The sequence below is a fragment of the Vulpes vulpes genome, chromosome 1, assembly GCF_048418805.1.
Source record: "Vulpes vulpes isolate BD-2025 chromosome 1, VulVul3, whole genome shotgun sequence".
Classification (NCBI taxonomy): Eukaryota; Metazoa; Chordata; class Mammalia; order Carnivora; family Canidae; genus Vulpes; species Vulpes vulpes.
The window spans coordinates 83,370,020-83,389,307 of record NC_132780.1 but is presented as its reverse complement, the minus strand read 5'-3'; the positions used below and the strand labels follow the sequence as shown (position 1 = coordinate 83,389,307).

At 34.4% G+C, this 19,288-nt stretch overlaps 1 protein-coding gene across 4 annotated transcripts in view; it reads left to right on the top strand.

Moving 5' to 3' along the window:
• Positions 1 to 19,288, top strand: part of STXBP5 (syntaxin binding protein 5) — a 165,408-nt gene that overhangs the window by 29,275 nt on the left and 116,845 nt on the right. The gene's annotated exons all lie outside the window — the stretch shown is intronic.

The following is a 19,288-nucleotide window of genomic DNA, read 5'->3' as shown; positions in this document are numbered from 1 at the left end:
CATATTCTTCCTATAATTTGTGTTCACTCAACAATATATCTGACAGATTGTTTCATACTGGCACATGCCAGTCTTCCATAGTTATTTTCATAACTGTGTGATGTTCTGTTACATGAAAGTACCATAATTTAGTCAGTTTTCATCAGTGGACATTTATATATTTTTTTGTCTGCTGTTCATTTTGCTCTGTTGTGATAGTATGATACATATGTGTCTTCAACCATTTATAAAAGTATATCTCTAAGATAAATTTGTGGAACAGTTGGTCACAGCAATCTCTTATGACTTGTGAGTTTTGTACTTTGATTGGAAAGACCTTTTTTCTTTTCTTTTTTTTTTAATTCCAGTATAATTAACATTCAGCATTACATTAGTTTTAGGTATACAATATAGTGATTCAACAATTCTGTGCATAACTCAGTGCTCATCATGATAAGTTTACTCTTAATCCTCTTTAACTGTTTTAACATTTCCCCAACCACTCCCCTTTGGTAACCAGGAGTTTGTTCTCTATAGTTAAGAATCTGGTCTTTTGTCTTTTTTTCATTTGTTTCTTAAATTTCACATAAAAGTGAAATCATATGGCATTTGTCATTCCCTGACTTATATTTCACTTAGCATTGTATACTCTAGATCCATCCATGTTGTTGCAAGTGACGAGATTTTATTCTTTTTCATGTTTGAGTAATAATATTCCATTGTATATTGGAAAGACCTTTTCACCCTAATTTTATTAAACATTCTCCCATATTTTTTATGACTCTTAAAGTTGGGTTTTTTAAAAGTTGCTTAGTCTTTATATACATGGAACTTTGTCATGAAATAGTAAAAAATACAGGTTCCCCCCATTGCTTATGAGATCTATTTTTTATGTATATATAAAAATTTAGATATGTTTGCATATATGTGTTCATAAGCATGAGCAGATGTGAGTATATATGTATATGTGCCAAAGTTAAGAAACCTGGGTCTCTGTAGTATCTAAATGCAATGGGGTTAGTGTCTTTAGGCCCTGTCTTCTGTGGAAGTCAGACATCAGACTGCCCAAAGCATATCCAAGGATCAGACCATTCCTGCTTTGATAAATGTTGATCTGTTGAGGTTATATAAATAGGTCAGTTTGTAAGTCTGGCTTTTTCCCCACAGCAGCCCTTCAACGTAGACAAGCTAAAAACGCTGATGAGAATATAGCAGTTCAGGCTTCTTTAGCCAATACCAAGACATATTGACATTGAATGGTAGACAGAGACCAAAATTGGCAAGGGGTTAATAGCAAAGTTTTCTATTGGGCTAAATCTTGCCTGGAAGATAGGTCTTCTTAATAAGTTGGAATCATGGTTCTCCTTTTAGGAGAAGGACAGCAGTGAAGGAGTTAATAGAAGGAGGAAGGGTTGACATAGGGGGAAAAAGGCAAACAAAAAGTTAAGGTTCAATTCTTTTCTACCTGCTAGAAATAGGACCAGCCTCAATCTGTTTGGCAGAGTTCCTTAGTCTACTTGCCACCTGGATCAGGGGGAGCCCTACATCAGTTTCAGATGCCACCAAGCAGATGGAGATAGTGATGGGCCTCTCAGTCCCAGAACACATCTTGTGAGTCTCACACCACCTGCTGGAGATGAAAGTATAGGTCTAGCAGAGTTGTCGCCCTGGTGTGATTTTACCCTCCAGAGGGCATTTGACAATGTCTAGAGACATTTTCTGTCACAGTTAGAGGAGAGAGGAATGAACAGTGCTACTGGCTTCTAGTAGATAAAGGCCTGGGGATGCTGCCAAAAATGTTACAATGACAAGGCAGTCAGCTCCCCATAACAAAGAATTTATCTGGTCTAAAATATCAGTACAAAGTTAGAAAACTCTGGACTCTAGCACATCAAAATTATATCATTTGTTTCATGTAGTGCTGTAGAATTTCTCTTACTTTCTACCACCCACTGGAAGGATTCTGTCAGAATGTAGAATTCCAGCAGAAGAATACTTCTGATATCTCATGTGCCCGTGACCTGTCCGTATTTCTCATTAGTAGCATGTGGTCCAAATTCACAAAAACATATACTATATGTTACTATTGTATATCTTCATAGTGAAAGGATCAGAGCTCAAGGAGTCCCAAAATTGTCAGGGTCCCATGATTGTCAGGTATGAGGTAAATCTCCTTGATAGTACTTATAAGGATGGTCTCTAAGAAAATCTGGTAAAAGTGGGTAAGGAATGGTGAGTTAGTCTAGAAAGTGCCTGTAGGCATAATCTGATAAACAGAAGGCTCTTTTGTGTGCCATATGAGAACCTTTCTTCCTGATAAATGCAGCCTTAGAGTCCACCATTCCCCTCCTTGGTTGGGTGCTATTATGCAGGGCCCATTCTGCACAGTTGTATGCAATGGTCCTAAAAGTTAACAAATGCAATAAGCTGATAGAATTCATAGTTTTGAGTTTTGTAATAGAGTTTACCCAGCTGACCAACAGAAACTAGCTAGTCCCTGTTTGAGGTTCAGCTTCCCCGTGGCCTTCATTAAGGTTAACAGTAAAGAAGGAACTGTAGCATGATACTTGTCCCTTGAATATCTCTTAGGATGAAATCCTTTAAGGTAGCTACAAACTTGTATGGCAGCTATTGCATCTAAAATGCTAAGGAATGGGCTTGGTGTCTTATGGATGAACCTACTTATATTCTGTCAAGACTAAAGTTCAGGGATCCCTGGGTGACTCAGTGGTTAAGCATCTGCCTTCGGCTCAGGGCAAGATCCTGGAGTCCTGGGATCGAGACTCCCTGCAAGGAGACTGTTTCTTCCTCTGCCTATGTCTCTGCCTCTCTTTCTCTGTGTCTCTCATGAATAAATAAATGAAATCTTAAAAAAAAAAAAAAGACTAAAGTTCAGATTTCTTCAAGTGGCAGGAAGGAGAGAAGTAGCATTTGGGAGGAGCCTCATTTTCCTTAGCATCTGGTTGCAGAGCAGAGGCTTCCTCCAGGTGTAGGTTTGATCATGGTGGCAAGACTTATTCTGCCCCGCAGCCTGAACTCTGTGTCATTCAGAACTGTAATGTGTACCCTGATGGAAACCTTCTGTTACGGCAGCTTTCCCTAGGCAGGAGAAGGGGCAAAATCCTAACCTATCCTATTCTATCTCCCTCATTTGTAGGAATCTATTCTTTAAATAACTGCTTTACATTCAGCTTTTATATCTGTCTCAGTCAGGATAGTTTGGGTTATGCTATAATCTTAATGACTAAATACAGCAACAGTTTATTTTTGCTTACATTATATGTCCTTTGTGGGTTTGCTGGAACTCTTTTCCTTTTCATTATCATTATTCCAGAACCTGGCTAAGGAAACAGCCAGTCTTTACAGTATTGCCAGTCACTGTAGTAGGGAGAAAGAGAATATGATGAAGCATGTGTTGGCCCTTAAAGTTTCTGTCTGGTTATGATACATATTTTTTTACACTCATTTCATGGGCTATGGGAACAAATCATGTGGCCATCTCTAATTTCACTCATTTAACCAAGAAGCAAAAAAAGCTAGAAATCTTGTGTATATTTGTAATGACTATCACAGTGCTTATTGTTGACAAAATACAATAACCAGTAACCTAGTTTTCTCCTTATTTCACAGTGGATTTGAGCTAATATATTAGTTAAATTACTCCATTTCCATTTTTATGCTATTTGCACTTTTACTTCTGAAACTAGGAAAGATAGGAAAAATGAAAAATTTATAAATACCTATCTCATTACATTTTGAACAATTGTTAAGTAATGTAAACTTAAGTTTGATAATGTCTTATTTTTATAAGCAAATTTTCCTAGTATAGTATAAATTTATAAATAGAAATTGTATGTCGTAAAAAAAAACTAGTGATTTGAATTGCATTTTTTTCAGAATGTGGATTTTTTTCTAGTTTTGACTTTAAAATTGCACTAAAATGCACAGAACTTAAAATTTTCTATCACAAGTGTACAGTTCAGTAGTGTTGAGTACATTTACATCTTGTACAATTGTAATGTGGATATTCTGATAGAATTTCACTTTTTTGGTATTTAAGAAAAAATACAGAAGTCTCACATTTTGGTTTAACTATGAAATTAGGCAGGTTACTTCATTTTTTTGTGTGTTTTCTATCTGCAGAAAATTTTCCTCTGTGTTACATGTAACTTTTATCATTTCTTTTCTCTCATATGTTAAAACAACTTCCTCTTATCCCCATTTATTCTATAGATAATTATAGAATGCTTGTTTTGTGCCAGCTTAATGGTAGCTGCTAAGCATGTATTTGTTAACAAGACCAACTTGGGCCTTGCCAGTAGGATCTTGGTCAAAGTTAAGATAAACTTAGCTTCCAGATGCCCAATAAAATGACATTTATTCGTACTAAATAAATATGTATCTCAGTTTCCGTAGGATGATTTTGAGTTGGAGGATAATATAAATCTCCTTGCTTAGTAGCCAGCTTGTACTAATTATCAAGTTTAGTTCTTACTCTCATTGGTTACTTAGCTTGAGATGCAATTTTCTCTGTCTTGCAAAGCAATGTACCATAGTGGTTAAGAGTTCACATTCTGGGCCAGACTGCCTATGTTGAATCTTAGTCCATGGCCCCATCACCTATTATAACTATATCAGTTTTGTTATCTGTAAAATGGATAATTACTATCTCATAAAAGCCCCAAGATGTATATTATAAAGTTAATATGTATAAAATAAATAATATGAATAAGGCCCTTAGAACAGTGCCTTAGAAATCACCTATATAGTTGGTTTTGTTTTTAAAGGTATTGGATTTAAAGTAGAATTTTTTGTTTGTTTGTTTGTTTCTTTAAAGAAACATTTTTTAAAAGATTTTATTTATTTATTCATGAGAGACACACAGAGAGAGAGAGGCAGAGACATAGGCAGAGGGAGAAGCAGGGTCCATGTAGGGAGCCTGATGTGGCACTCGATCCTGGGACTCCAGGATCATGACCTGGGCCAAAGGCAGGTGCTAAACTGATGAGTTACCCAGGCGTTCCTAAGTAGAATTTTGTACCTTGAAATATCTGCATTAGCCGTACTAGAGATTTTACTTAGGCAGTCTTCATAGAAACGACGAATAGATATTGGAAAATCACTAAGAGCCAATGATATTTGTTCTAGATGTCTTTATACATAAAAAGGAGAGGTTCTTTGGCTTTGGTAGAAAATGAGAATTTTGACAAGTAAAATTCTGTATACTAGTTTTTTTTAATCAATATGTTCCATCAAGCTTCTGTGGATTTTTTTTTCTTTTAAAGAAAGTTTAATTGGGAGGAATTCATGGATTTATAAGCAACTACAACTATCTGCTAGTCTTTTATCATTACTTTGTTATCATGACCAGTATTCTCTAAATTTTTGCATAAGTTATTAAGTAAAAATATATGGAGCATTTTAAGACTGAGTTCTAAATTGTGTTTCTGGGCTTTTCTATCTAGAACCTGCTATTGTCTAATAATTATATCTCTAATTGTATAATTCTTTGTTGTTCATAATACACTTTCACATAAATGTTATTTAGTCTCCCAGGTGAAATTTCAAAGAATATGATTTTTCTTTATAAATATGTTAGACATCTGATGAATAGCTGAGTCTTTAATATTGAAATTAATATATTTTAAGGTATATTTTTATTATAACAAAATTATATCTATTCATTTGATGATAGATGCATTTACTAGTTTAGAGAATAAAATAAGCATGGATGCATTCTAAACTAATGGTAAGGAGAATACAATATCATATGGAATACACTAATAATAAAAACATTTCATCCTAACAATTATCAATGGTGCATCAATATCCAAAATCCTTGAGAAAAAACTATTTGACAAATGGAGTAATTAATTCGATATTAAGATCACAGTGGAAGAGTTGGTGCCTATAAGGTACTTTAGGAAGTGAGTGTTGCTGTAGCATCAGTTTTTTTTACTTTTATTTTTTATATAGAGAGAATGCACCAGAATGCGAGTATGTGTATGTGTGTGTGGGGGGGGGGAGGCAGAGGGAGAAGAAGAGAAGCAGACCCCCCACCCTTGCTGAGTGCAGAGTCAGATGCTGTGAGGCTCTATCTCTTGGCCCTGAGATTAGGACCTCAGCCAAAACCTAGAGTTGGAGGCTTAACAGACTAAGCCACCCAGGCGCCCACATCAGATTTTCTTAGGAAAAGTAAATTATTGTAGAAACAAAAACTAATTTATCCCATTATACTCTTATTAAAATATTACCTAAATATTGTGCTTTGCATATTTATGAGGCTTATAATTTGCTCAGTATGCACATGAACCGGGCATAGCTGTAAAAGAATATTTGGCCAGATACCAGCCCTCAAAAAATCTATACAGGTCTTCCAAAGATTCTGAATTAATTCACTGCACATATTTAACAAGAAAAAAATTAATCATAATATTGGAACAAATTAGAGACCTAGGATTATAGTTTTTGTGGTAATTGCATCATATCAGCAAAATATTTGTCTTTAAATGGGTTTAATGAAAGTATACAGACATTAGAAATGAGAGTGATTTCATGTGATGAAATTCAGGACTAGAACACAGCAATGGAATAGAACAGAGGCTGTTAGGAATCCTGACTGAGGGATATACTATTCTGACTCTAATTCTAATCCAGAAAGAGAATTGTTTTGGAATTCTGTGGATATGATGAGTCTCCTTGGGAACTCTTAGGGAACCACATTCTGAGACAAAATTTAAAAAGAAAAAAAATGTTAATGTTCAGAGAGAAGATAATTGTGATTTGATGACCTTGAGACTGTAAAAGGAAGGATGGTCAGGAAGTGTTTTTTGTTTTGTTTTTTTTTAAAGATTTTATTTATTTATTCATGAGAGACACAGAGACATAGGCAGAGGGAGAAGCAGGCTCCCCATAAGGAACCTGATGTGGGACTCAATCCCAGGACCCCGGGACCACGACCTGAGCCAAAGGCAGACACTCAACCACTGAGCCACCTAGGCACCTCAGGAAGTGTTGAATAACTTCCTAGGATAAAATTATCAATAATAACGAAGAAATTCTGACAAAATTGGGAGAGATATCCAAAGAGACTGGTCTGGTTGCACAAGGTCCTTATAATGTATTCATATATAAAAAGATTATACGGAAGGAAAGAGATACATAATCAAAGGTGAATATAAGAGTAATTTTTCTCTCCTAATAGGCATAATGACCTAAGGCATGGGAAAAATAATAAAGACAAAATAATGAATGAAAGCAGTTTATTTTTTATATGTAGGGCAAGAAAGCTAGGTAGATTAATGGTAGAATTAGAACTTATGTTATTCCTCTAACTGTATAATGCAATAATGGCTCAGAGAAATTGTGTGTTAGACTGCTATAAAAGGGTTGCCTCCTATAACATTATTGATTGGCCTAGGAGGAATATAGAGTGGGAACAGCTTTAAATTTGGAAATGAAAAAAGGTAAATTACATGTATTGGTAGGTATACTTTAGAGGGTAAATCACCAAGCATTGGGTGCCTTGTCTGTGCCTGGGATTATGCTAGGTATTAGAATAACAAAGATGAATAAAATGCTTGAATAGGTTACTTCAGAGGCCCAGACATAAAATAACTGACACAGTAGGGATGGATGCCATTTTAGAAGCTTAAGTTAACTTGTGATAGAATAACTTATCCAGTCTTTCAACTTTTTTAAAAAAAGATTTTATTAAAAAAAATAAAAATAAAATAAAATAAAGATTTTATTTATTTATTCATGAGAGACCTATATATAGAGAGAGAGACAGAGACATAGGCAAAGGGAGAAGCAGGCTTCTATGCAGGGAGCCTGATATAGGACTCCATCCTGGGGCTCCAGGATCATGCCCTGAGCTGAAGGCAGATGCTTAACCACTTAGCCACCCAGGCGTCCCCTCAACTTTAAAAAAAAGAAAAAAATATATATATAGACTTATTTTAAAAGAAATTTGCATCAGGAAAATGCAAACTGATACCACAACGAGATAGCACTATGTATCCATCAAAATGGTTAAATATTCCCATAGCCTGCTGCTGGGAGTGTTAGTCACTTTAGAAAAATTTTTTGCAGTATCCACATATTCCATGACCAAACAGTTCCACTTCTAAACATATATGTATGGTAGGCAGAATTTTAAGATGTGTCTCAAAATTTCTGCTCCCTGGTGTCCACACACCACCTCTGAGTTATTCATACAAACAGTTAGGTAGGTGAAGGCATTTTGTAGATGTAATTGAGGTCCTAATTAGTTCACCTTATGATTGGGTGTTTATTCTCAGTAAACCTGATTGAAGAAAGTGAACTTTTAAGAGACTAGACTCTTCCTGGCAAAAGGTTCATAGCCTGAGGGTGATTCAGTGTAAGTTATTGAGTCTTACAACCACATGAGACTGATTTCTACTAGCAACCTAGAAGAGCTTCAGAGCAGATTCTTCCTAGAACCTCCAGAAAGGGGCACAGGAGTGCATCTGGCTGATGTTTGTTATTTCAGCCTTGTGAGACTGTCTAGAGGCTCTGAGTCATGCAGTGCCTGGACTTCTGACCTATAGAAACAGAGAATAAATGGGTGTTTTCTTAGCTATTAATTTTGTGGTAATTTGTTAAACAGCAATAAAAAAACTAATACAGATTTTGGTACCTAGAAGTGAGATGCTGCTGTATCAGATACCTAAAAATGGGGAAATTGCTTTGGAACGGGGCAGTGAATAGAAGTTAAAAAATTTTAAGGAATAGGATAGAAATGTCTAAATTTCTTTGAGTAGGCTGGGAGGCTCTGGACTTGAAGATTGCTGCCATTGAGGACTTGGAGAGAAGAACATGTTTTTGTAGCTGGATGAAGTGGTTCATCCACTTCATATATTTGTGGCAAGCTTGACAGTGTCTTCTGCATAATGTATAAGTGATAAACTTGGCTATTTAGCCAAGGAGATATCCAAGGAAAGAGTTGAAGGTGCCACCTGATTTTTTTCTTGCTGCTTGATAGTAAAAGGCAAGATGAGAGAATTAAATTGAAGGAAGAATTATTTAAGCTACCAGGACTTGATGAGTTGGGAAATTCCTATCCTGATCCAGCTGGTAAAAAGATTGTTTCTCAGTGTTGCTTAGAGAAAAACATGAAGGTGTGACTGAACAACTTTTTACCAAAAATCTCAGAAAGACCAAAGGTCAAAGTATTTAGTCATGCAAGGGCTTTTTTAAGAGATTGCGGGTGTGCTTCACAGATCTTTTCAACTAAACCAAAGAACACATAGAATTCTTTAAGACACACAGTTTGAGAAAATTGTGTAGCAGAATATTGCCATCATGGCTTGAGAGTACAAAATGATAGGCTGCCGCCAGCAGAAGGCTGATAAAAGAATGTGTTCCAGACAGGTGCTGTCTTGGATGAAAAAGGAAAAGGATGGAGCTGAGAGCTACAGAGGATTATTCTCAACCTTGAAACTTGATTAAGAAAAATTAACATTTGCCCAACTTGATTTCAAAAGTGTTAAGGACCAGTGTCTCCTTTTTACCTTCCACTTTCCCCCATTTTGAACAGGAATTTCTATAACTTTTAGCCTGTTTTTGTCCCACCATTGAATGCTAGGAGTCTTGGGAGTGGATAATTTGTCTCTTTATTTTCATAGATCCACAGATCGAGTGGAATTGTGCCCAATAGCTATACTTAATGGGTGACAATCAAGACTCTCATCTACAGCAAATTTAGATTTGGGATTTTTGAGTTGGTGATATTTTAATGAGATTTTGGACTTGATATTATGAAATTGAGACTTTGATGATACTGGGGTTTGCAAAAAAAGAATTTGCATTTGGGAAGGATTTGAATCTTCAGAGGCTAAAGGGCAGGCTATTAGAGATAGAATCCTAAGATGGTCCACAAAATGTTGCCCCCTGGTATACACACACCTTCTAATTATTTAACCAATTCTAATCAAGATGCTGCTGTGAAGAGGTTTTACAGATGTGATTGACAAATTAATTGTCCTTCAGACATGGAAAATATCCATTGGTTTTAGGATTCGATAACCTGATTTGAAATGGCAGCAAGTGCATGGGATTACCCTGGTTGGTTTGTTTCACTTCTGGAACTCAATTTGGTGTAGGTGCCTCCTAAATTATATACTTGAGGAAGATAGGGGCTGTAATGAATATCTGAATAATGTTAGGAAGGAGTGGACTGAGGAATGGTTGTTAGGTAAACAACCAGTGTCCACTGTATTTCACTGCCTTCAAAATGAAGTTGATACGCTTAAATACTTAGCATTCCCTAGAGGTCTTATAAGGTCTGTGATTCTGCTTACTGCCATAATTCATTTCACTATGCTTTACCCTCTCTTTATGCATTATAATCTAGTCACCCTGACTTTCTCTCTCTCTCTCTCTCTCTCTCTCTCTGTTTTTAATGAGTGATCCTCTCTCCTGCCTGTTTGTATGAACTGATCTTCCTACTCCACAGACACTTAAGATTCTCTTTCCATGATTGACTTGTGTTTGTCATTTCTTTTACAGGTTTTTCTGTAAATTCCCCAGTCTGGGTTTGTGCCTGTTTTGTATTCTACCACAGTATGATGCTGTTTCCCTAAAATAGCACATACCATGCTTACTGTAATTGCCTTGATTCCTTGGTTGTCTTCTAGATTAGAATGTAAACTATGTATGTTTATTTTATTTCCAGCAGCGGTCTCAATGCTTGACATTTAGTAAATACTCAAAGTTGTAGATTGATTGTTACCTCATTGCCTATGCAGAAACAGAGGGGAATCTCTTCTTCTCTAGAAGGCATGGCACTCCACAGATAATGTGGGTTACCTGGGAGATAAGCTAAGAAGGAAAGTCTTCAAACAGAAAAAAAATTAGAGTATTTCCTCCAGGCTAATTCTATATAGAATCTTCATTCCTCCCACTAATAGATCCCAAACTGGCTAGGTTGTTTGATTATCCTTGGAGTGCTATTTGGTCCTTGGCCCACATCAAGGCTTTCACATTTTTTTCCTTTTTTGTGAAAAGAGTAAGATGGGAGAATAAAAAACTTTGAGCAGTAGATTTCTTTTTACTGAACCAGCGTGCCTGGGAGATACAGCAGACATCCATCTGTAATAATTTGGCAGTGATTTTGAAGATGAAGGTTTTATTTTCCTTTTCTTGCCTTACTTTATTAGCAATAATGTACAGAATACTGTTCAATGATATTTTCCATAGCAAGTATCTTTTTCTTAGTAATAATTTTAATAATATTGCTTCTCGGGTTTTCTTTGTTTGTTTTCTCAGGTTTTATTTATTTATTTTTAAAGATTTTATTCATTCATTCATGAGACACACACACGGGGGGTGGGGGGGGAGAGAAAGGCAGACACACAGGCAGAGGGAGAAGCAGCCTCCATGCAGGGAACCTGATGAGGGACTCTATCCTAGGACTGCAGGATCACGCCCTGGGCTGAAGGCAGGCGCTAAACCACTGAGCCACCCAGGGATCCTCATCGGGTTTTATTGTTAAGCATAATATAAGACATTGGTTTGAGATAGAATTTTTTTTCCTCTCAGAATTTATTGTCAATTATGGAAGTTAAATTTTAATGGAATGCCTTTTTGGCATTTCTTTTAGATTCTTGTGATTTCTTACCTCCCTTTTTTCATATTGATTTAATTAATTAATATATGTCCTAATATTAAGCATTCTTATATGCTTGTGAAAATTTTGACAGTCCTTTTATTATATTGTTAAATATGGTGCTGAATATATTCTTAGGACCTCTACTTTTGTTTGTGAGATTAGAATATGACTTTTTTTTTTCTAATATTCTCAATTTTGGTGTCAGGGCATGCTTCTTTCCTATAATGAATTGAGTAACTTTTCTTTCTTTTTTTCTCCTTCTCACACTCCCTCTTCCTTCCTTCCTGCTCTAGAACAGATAGAGAAATTAATAGAGGAATCATCTGTTATCTGAATGTTTTTAGAGTATACTTAAACTTTTTAGAGCTAGAAAACTTTTTGTACATAATTCTTGGGTATATTAAATTCCTTCATGTTTTCTGTACTTGAATAATATTTTTGATTCAGAATATGATCAATTTCATTAAGATCAGAGTCTGTATCATATTCTTGTGGGCTTATATTGATTTTTATACTCATATCCTCATTCTCTATTTCATCACATTTCAGTTACTATGATTTGTCAGAGATTTGTGTGCTTGTCTTTTAAATGAAGTAGTTACTGCATTTTTTAATTTTTATCTTTTATTGATATCTAACATTGATTATTTCTATTCTTTACTATTTTGTTTTTAATCTCTTGAGTTAAAGATAAATATTTATTTTAAGAATCAAAATATTTTAGGGCATGGTATCAATAAGATAAAGGCAGAGGATGGAGATTTGAGCCTAAGAATCGTAGGGATCTCTAGTGGTAAAGACAATAGAAAACAGAACAATGGAAGGAGAAGTAGTGATGAGAGATATAAAGAAAATTTTGTGGAGCTAAATATTTTTAGATTGAAAGGACTAACAAATGCTCAAAGAGCTGCTGACAATTGTGTTCTGAGTGTCAACTGTGAAAGAGCTCAGAAAAGACAATAATTACCTGAACATTCCTCCTGTTCCCCAAATAATCTTTCTTTCAGACCTTATTAGAGAACTGTGAAGTTAATGTATCTTGTATGTAAGTATAACTACTAGAAGGATAGAAAATATATAATACCAAAACTTTTAGAGGAGGAAAAAAGGAAATGAAAATAGATTAGGAAAAGAAAAAATTACAGAAAAGAGTTAATCAAGGTGGGAAAAGTAAGTTCAACTATATCAGTAATCAAAATCATTGTAAATATACCAAATTCACTTAGTGAAATTTTGAGATTTCTGATTGGGTTAAAAAAACAAAATACAACTGGTAAACTGTTTTAAAGGATATACCTAAAGCATAATTACAGAGTTTGAAAGTATTATCGAAGGGTAAAAGCACACATCTTACAACAAAATTTACAGTGTTCCTAGAAATAACACTAGCCAAAATATGTGGGGAAAATATTAAAGATCTATGTGGGGAAAATATTAAAACTGTTGAAGGAGTCAAAGACTTAAGCAAATGGAGAGTTTCATAGAAAGGAATTCTCAAGTTTTAAAATGTCACTTCCTTCAAAATTAACCTTATAAATTTAGTATTATCCCACTCAGAATTTTAACAGAGTTGTTCATAGGACTTGATAAGCTGATTATAAAATTCATATGGAAAAAAGAAAGGCCGAAAATAACTGAGATAGTTTTGAAAAAGAAATATGAGATGGTGGGACTTACTAGATATAAAAAATTATTATAAAATTTAGAAGTTAAAATGGTATGGTAGTTACAAAGGGAAGACAAATGGATCAAAACATAGTGAGCAAACTCCAAAAACATCTATGAAGAGATGTTTCCTCTTCATACATACACATACACACATACATACACTTTTGATATATTACAGAAGTGACATTGCAAACAAAAAAGGATGTAGTACATAAAAAATGCTATGATGACTCCTATCTAAATGGGAAAAAGTGATTCCTATCTCATAACTAAAACAAATATTTCAATGTAAAATGACCACACTAAAATTAAAACTTGGGGGAAAGTTATATAGGAAATACCTGTAAGATCTGGGCAGGGTGTGCTTAAACAACATACACAGAAAAGCACCAACTGTTTTGGAAAGGAATAAAGGTTCTGTATAACACACTTACCATAAAGTTAAAAGCCAAACCCTATCTATCAGGTACTGCTCGATAAGAACATGAAATTCAGAATAATTTATATAATATCCTTTTATAAACAGTGACTCCCTTCCCATCCCCAGTTCCTTATGTCTTACTTGTGTATTTTATGAACATTAAGAAGAAATAAATGTTGTCCCGGCTATTAATATGACTTAGAGTACATTTTGGAGGAGAGGCACACATAATAAAAAAGATCAATAAAAATTTCTTTTGAGGGGTGCCTGGTTGGCTCAGTTGGTGGAGCATATTGTGGGTTCAAGCCCATGTTGGATGTAGAGATTACTTAAAAATAAAATCTTAAAAACTCATTTTAGATAGTAAGTTTGTATAAATATATAAATAATGTATTTGTGTCTATGTATCTTGGTATATATATTGTGATATATATATATATATATGAAGAGATATATTTCTCGCGCATGCTCTATATATATGAAAATAAACACAGAAACAGAGAAGCTTTAATAATTAAAAAGACATAACCATAGGCTGGAAGATATTTAGAATATACCTTATCCACACAATAAAGGACAATCTAATACCAAAAACAGCCAAAAAAAAAAAAAAAAAGATGTAGTTAACAGTTGCTAATGAATACCAGCAACTATTGTTTATCATAACATTTGTTATGTAAAACACTCTGGCATTTTTATTCCCCAAGGTAAGATCATTAAAAACAGAACTTTAAGGAATCCCCCATATAACAGGGATAGTTCTTTGAGATGTTATTTCTGTAGTTGATATATATTGTTTTCCTATTTGTTATTCACTCTTTTACTTACTGATACTCAGTTGATATTTAATTGATAGTCATTGATGATATTAAGGCCTCATTTCACAAGAAAGGTTAATATGATTTATTTGGACATATTTCCAAAAGCACTTAAATGCTTTCTAAAAATTGAAATGTAATTAATAATACAGTAAATCAGTATAAATGTAAAATGACCTTCAAAGATCTCTAAAGCTTATTTTTCAAGACATTTGTTACTTTGTACTGCTGGGTTACAGATATGATGAAGACTTTTTTAAAGTACTTATGACAGTTTATGAGACTACAAATAGAAAGGAAATCCTTTGAACAGATTTGTAAATTGCTTTCAGCTGTCTCTTGTTATTTTTAATAGATTTCTGGGTTCATTAATGCAAACTTAAGTTGTTTTCTAATAACAGGACAGTATAAGGTACAGTTAATTTAAGAAGAATATCAAATACCTTCTTTTTTATTTTCTTGTGTATTAATTCATTTGGTAAATGTTAATTGAGATTCTGGTGCATGCAAATATTGTGATGAATTCTGGAGAGACATGGAAGTTATAACCAGCTAAGGAATATGAAATGGCAAATTATAATGCAGTGGAAAATATGATATAATATGTAGTGAATTTTTCTTAGGAAATTTTGAAGATTAACCAGCAAAAGGATGTATCCCTGTGTTTTGAGAATTTTAGGTAAAGCATTACAAAAGAGCCTTTGTGAACAGATTTGTAGGATTAGTGTGGATTTCATACATTGAGAAAGGGCAAAAGGACTTTCTATTATGTTCAGATGCACAGCTTTGAGGAAATCTCGCATGTTTAGGGCACTGTATCTGGTTAAACATAGCTAGGTAGGTAGTCCAGAGAGGATAATTTTAGAAAGGTAGAAAAGGTCTACTTCATTCATGAAAGGCCTTTTAATACAATTATAAGAAAGTTATATTCTCAACCTTTTTCCAACTTTAAATCATTAAATGAATAACATTATCTGAACAAGATACATTGTAAATGGGTAATTTTTGGTCATTGTAGACCATCATATAGATTAGTTACAGATTGATGAATTTCTTGGTGTATTAATAAGGGTTCAGTGCAGGACTAGAAATCACTGTAGGTATTAAGCACAAAGGAATTTAATTCAGGGATGTAGCTGTTTACAAAATACCAAGGAGTGCTAGAACCATTGAGTTTCAAGAATTATGATTACTGCCATACAACTGCCTCTCAGCACATGATTCTCAGGAGTAGAGCTTGGAATGCTGTCGTAGGTACCTCTTGCCTTGAACAACACCCTTGTCAGTAAAAACAGCAACAGAAAGATGATCTGTGCCTCCCTTTTGCCTGCAAATTTTAAGCATATCCAATTGGTAGAAACTTCTTTTCATCTGGAACTCTAGCTGTGGAAGAATCTGGGAAATAGAAGTTTTAGTTTTTTAGAATCTGCAGAACAGGAAGGCGTATAGGAGAATGTAGAAGAGGATGCTGAATAATAGTTGATTAAATCCAGTACACTATAACTCTACACCCTTTCCCCAGATATATGTAGCACAGAGTATCACTAAAAGTTTAGGAAGTATTTGGTAGAAGATAGGAAGTCCTTAAGGTCTTCCAAGTAAGATAATGATATGATTTCTCTTGGCTTTGAAAAGATAACTCTAGTGGCAGCTAGGAATTGATTTGAAAATTTAGTAATAATGGTTTAAATTAGGCCCAAGCCTTGAGGAGAGAGAGAAAATTAGGAATATCTGATTGTTAATTAACAATAAATTCTCACATTTTATGTAATTCTTTTGTTCATTTAATGAATTACTTATTAAGTAAAAGATAGTGTGATATTTCCTGAGAATATAAAAGTGATGCTGCATTTTGTCATGTTGAGCTGATTCATTGGTGATACAGGCATATAGATGAGCATATTGGTTCCTATGTCTTTATGGATTAAATACACATATGTATCTATACCCTAGTTTATGGATGATTAATTTCAACATTACTTAGACTGTATGTGTTCTTCTGTTAAAATTGTTAATAGTTAAATCTTTTAAATTTGGTGCTTGACTGTAAAATGTTTGACAGACAGCTGCTAAAGCTAAATAGTGAATAGGATATATGTATCACTTCCTAACACTTAACATGTTACATTTTTTTAAGTCCCTTAAGCAAATATGGAAATTATTGTGTCCTAGTAACAGCTTTGTGTAGAATATCTACTTTTAAGTCTTGTAGAGGGAATTAGAATACAACTCCATTTAGTGACACCCTGAGGGAATTCAACTTAACTATCTGTCTATCCAATCTATTTATTTCTAGTACATTAGATTCAGTCATACATCAAAAGGTACCTGAAAAGGTACCTTTTCAGGCCCAGTTTAATATACCATTCTTATAATAACTGATCTCACTAGTCTTTACTGAGTTTTAATGTTTTTCATATGAGTCTCAACTATGTTACTTTAATTATTTTCAGTATAACATTATGCTTTAATATGTCAGCACATAAACTTAAATTAATTTGGTCCTGTTATCAGTAAAAACTGAAGTCACCATCATTATTATGATCTATATTACCTTAAAATAAAAAATTTTGTTTGCTCACAGTTCTGTGGGTCAGCACTTGGGTTGAGCTCAGCAGAAGTGGTCTTTCGCTGTAGTCACTTATGCAACCATAGTTATCTGGCTGCTCAACTGGATTGGATGATCTAGCTTGCCTTACATGTCTGTTGGTTGATGCTGGCTGTGGGCTGGGCCAGATTCTCCCAATAGGTTAGTCTGGGCTTCATCACATGGCACCTGGGTTCTAAAGGCATAAGAAACAGGGCAAGCCCCAAGGTACACGTGCTTTTCAAATCTTTGCTTGTGGCAGAGCTGCTAATGCCTCAGTGGCCAGTGTAAGTCACAAGGTCCTAGAATCAGTAGTGGGAGAGACTATACAAGGAGGAGGATACAGGGAAGGAGATGAGATTTCTTGGGGGACATTGGTGAAACTTTCTCTTTTCAAGTTTCTTTGCATCTGTTGATCTGAACTCTTTAAATTTGAAATCTCTTTGTCCCATGGCTATTCAGTGCCATTTGTTTCATGACTACTTTTACTGAAAAATACTTTCTATCATGGCTCACTTTCTTAGAATCATTAAGAATAAATCTCTCTTTTCAGTCTTTCTTTCTCTCCTTATGTGTATACACACACACACACACACACATATATACACATTGATCAGGGAGCCCAACATGGGGGCTCAGGATTCTGAGATCAGGACCTGAGCCGAAGGTTCAGATGCTTACCAACTGAACTACCCAGCTGCCCCAGATTTTTATTTAATTAACAAGGAAATAAGTCATATAACAAATATTGAAAGAACCCATTAAATATAGTAAGTCTAGTTTGTGTCAACAACCAGTTTTATATCTTGGTGACTGAATAAATTACCCACAAATTTATGATCTTACAATTCTTAGTAATTATATTCATTGAATTGCTTTTCTAGTAGTATGTTTTGGGGAACCACATTTTCTTATTGGCCTTTCTGTAAATCACTGGCATGGTATTTTATTTGGTTGCAATATGGGATTTTAGTATTCTATTTCTATTCCCACTTGTTCAGAGCCATTAAAATTTGCTAATTAAGAAATTCCAATTCTAATAAGAACCATTTGACTTTCCCCCTCTTCAACTGAATCGAATAATGAGGGAAGTTAAGGAGTAGAGTAATTTTTAAATGTGGTTCATTATACAAATACATGCCTGTTATTTCTATACAAAACTCATTCTAGGGACCATGATTATGTTAAAGTCTTGGTGCTGGATAATTAAGTGAACATTTTAATTAAGTTCCTTCTTAAAATGTTAAATAGTAGTTTGTTTTCACTTCAAAAAACAAAGATGCTTAACATTTTTCAGCAATATAAGTTGGTTTTATAATTGAGAAGAAAACTTAATGATGGTAGCTAATATTGAAAGAGTAAATCTAGGGAAAAGTTCCGTACTTTTTGCTGAACATTTAAGAATTTATTCTTATTTCGTTTCTTTAAATATTTGAGAAACAGCTGCAATATGGTGTTGCACTGGGAATAGAAAATATTGTATGAATATATCCAAAATCTCTGCTATTGAGATAACTTTAAGTTTTTGAAGCATATTATATAAATAATTTTGTTAGTAGTAAAATCGAAGATAGGTCATGTAATTGTATTAAGCAAGTCAGTAACTACCGCTTTTGTAGAGTGAAGAATAAAAGAGAATTGCAGGGGCACTTGGGTGGCTCATCTGTTGAGTGTCTGCCTTTGGCTCAGGTCATGATCCTGCAGTCCTGGGATGGAGTCCTGCATCCAGCTTCTTGTTCAGTGGGGAGTCTGCTTCTCCCTCTCCCTTTGCCCCTCTTCCTGCTCCTGCTCTCCCTCAAATAAATAAATTATTTTATTTTTATTTATTTTTTTTAAAAAAGGGCAATTGCAAAGTGGTGGAAGAGATCAGGAGGTTGTATATTTCTTTTTCTTTTTTTTTTTTTTTGGTCATCTGGTCATTATTTTGGCTTATGCTGAAATTGTCTTTGAATTTTCAAGACATTTAGCTCTATTCATGTTTTAGTTTACAAATCATTTTGAATGAAATGGTTGTTTTATGATAGTTATTTCATTGTTCATTTTATGATAGTTATTTCATTGTTCATCTGGCTTGTTATTGCTACTTTTAGGTACTTCAGATAGTTAAAATTTGTGCTTAGTAACTCCTAAGAAATATAAAAGTATCTTCGGATCATGTGATTATTAGACTCATAATTTGT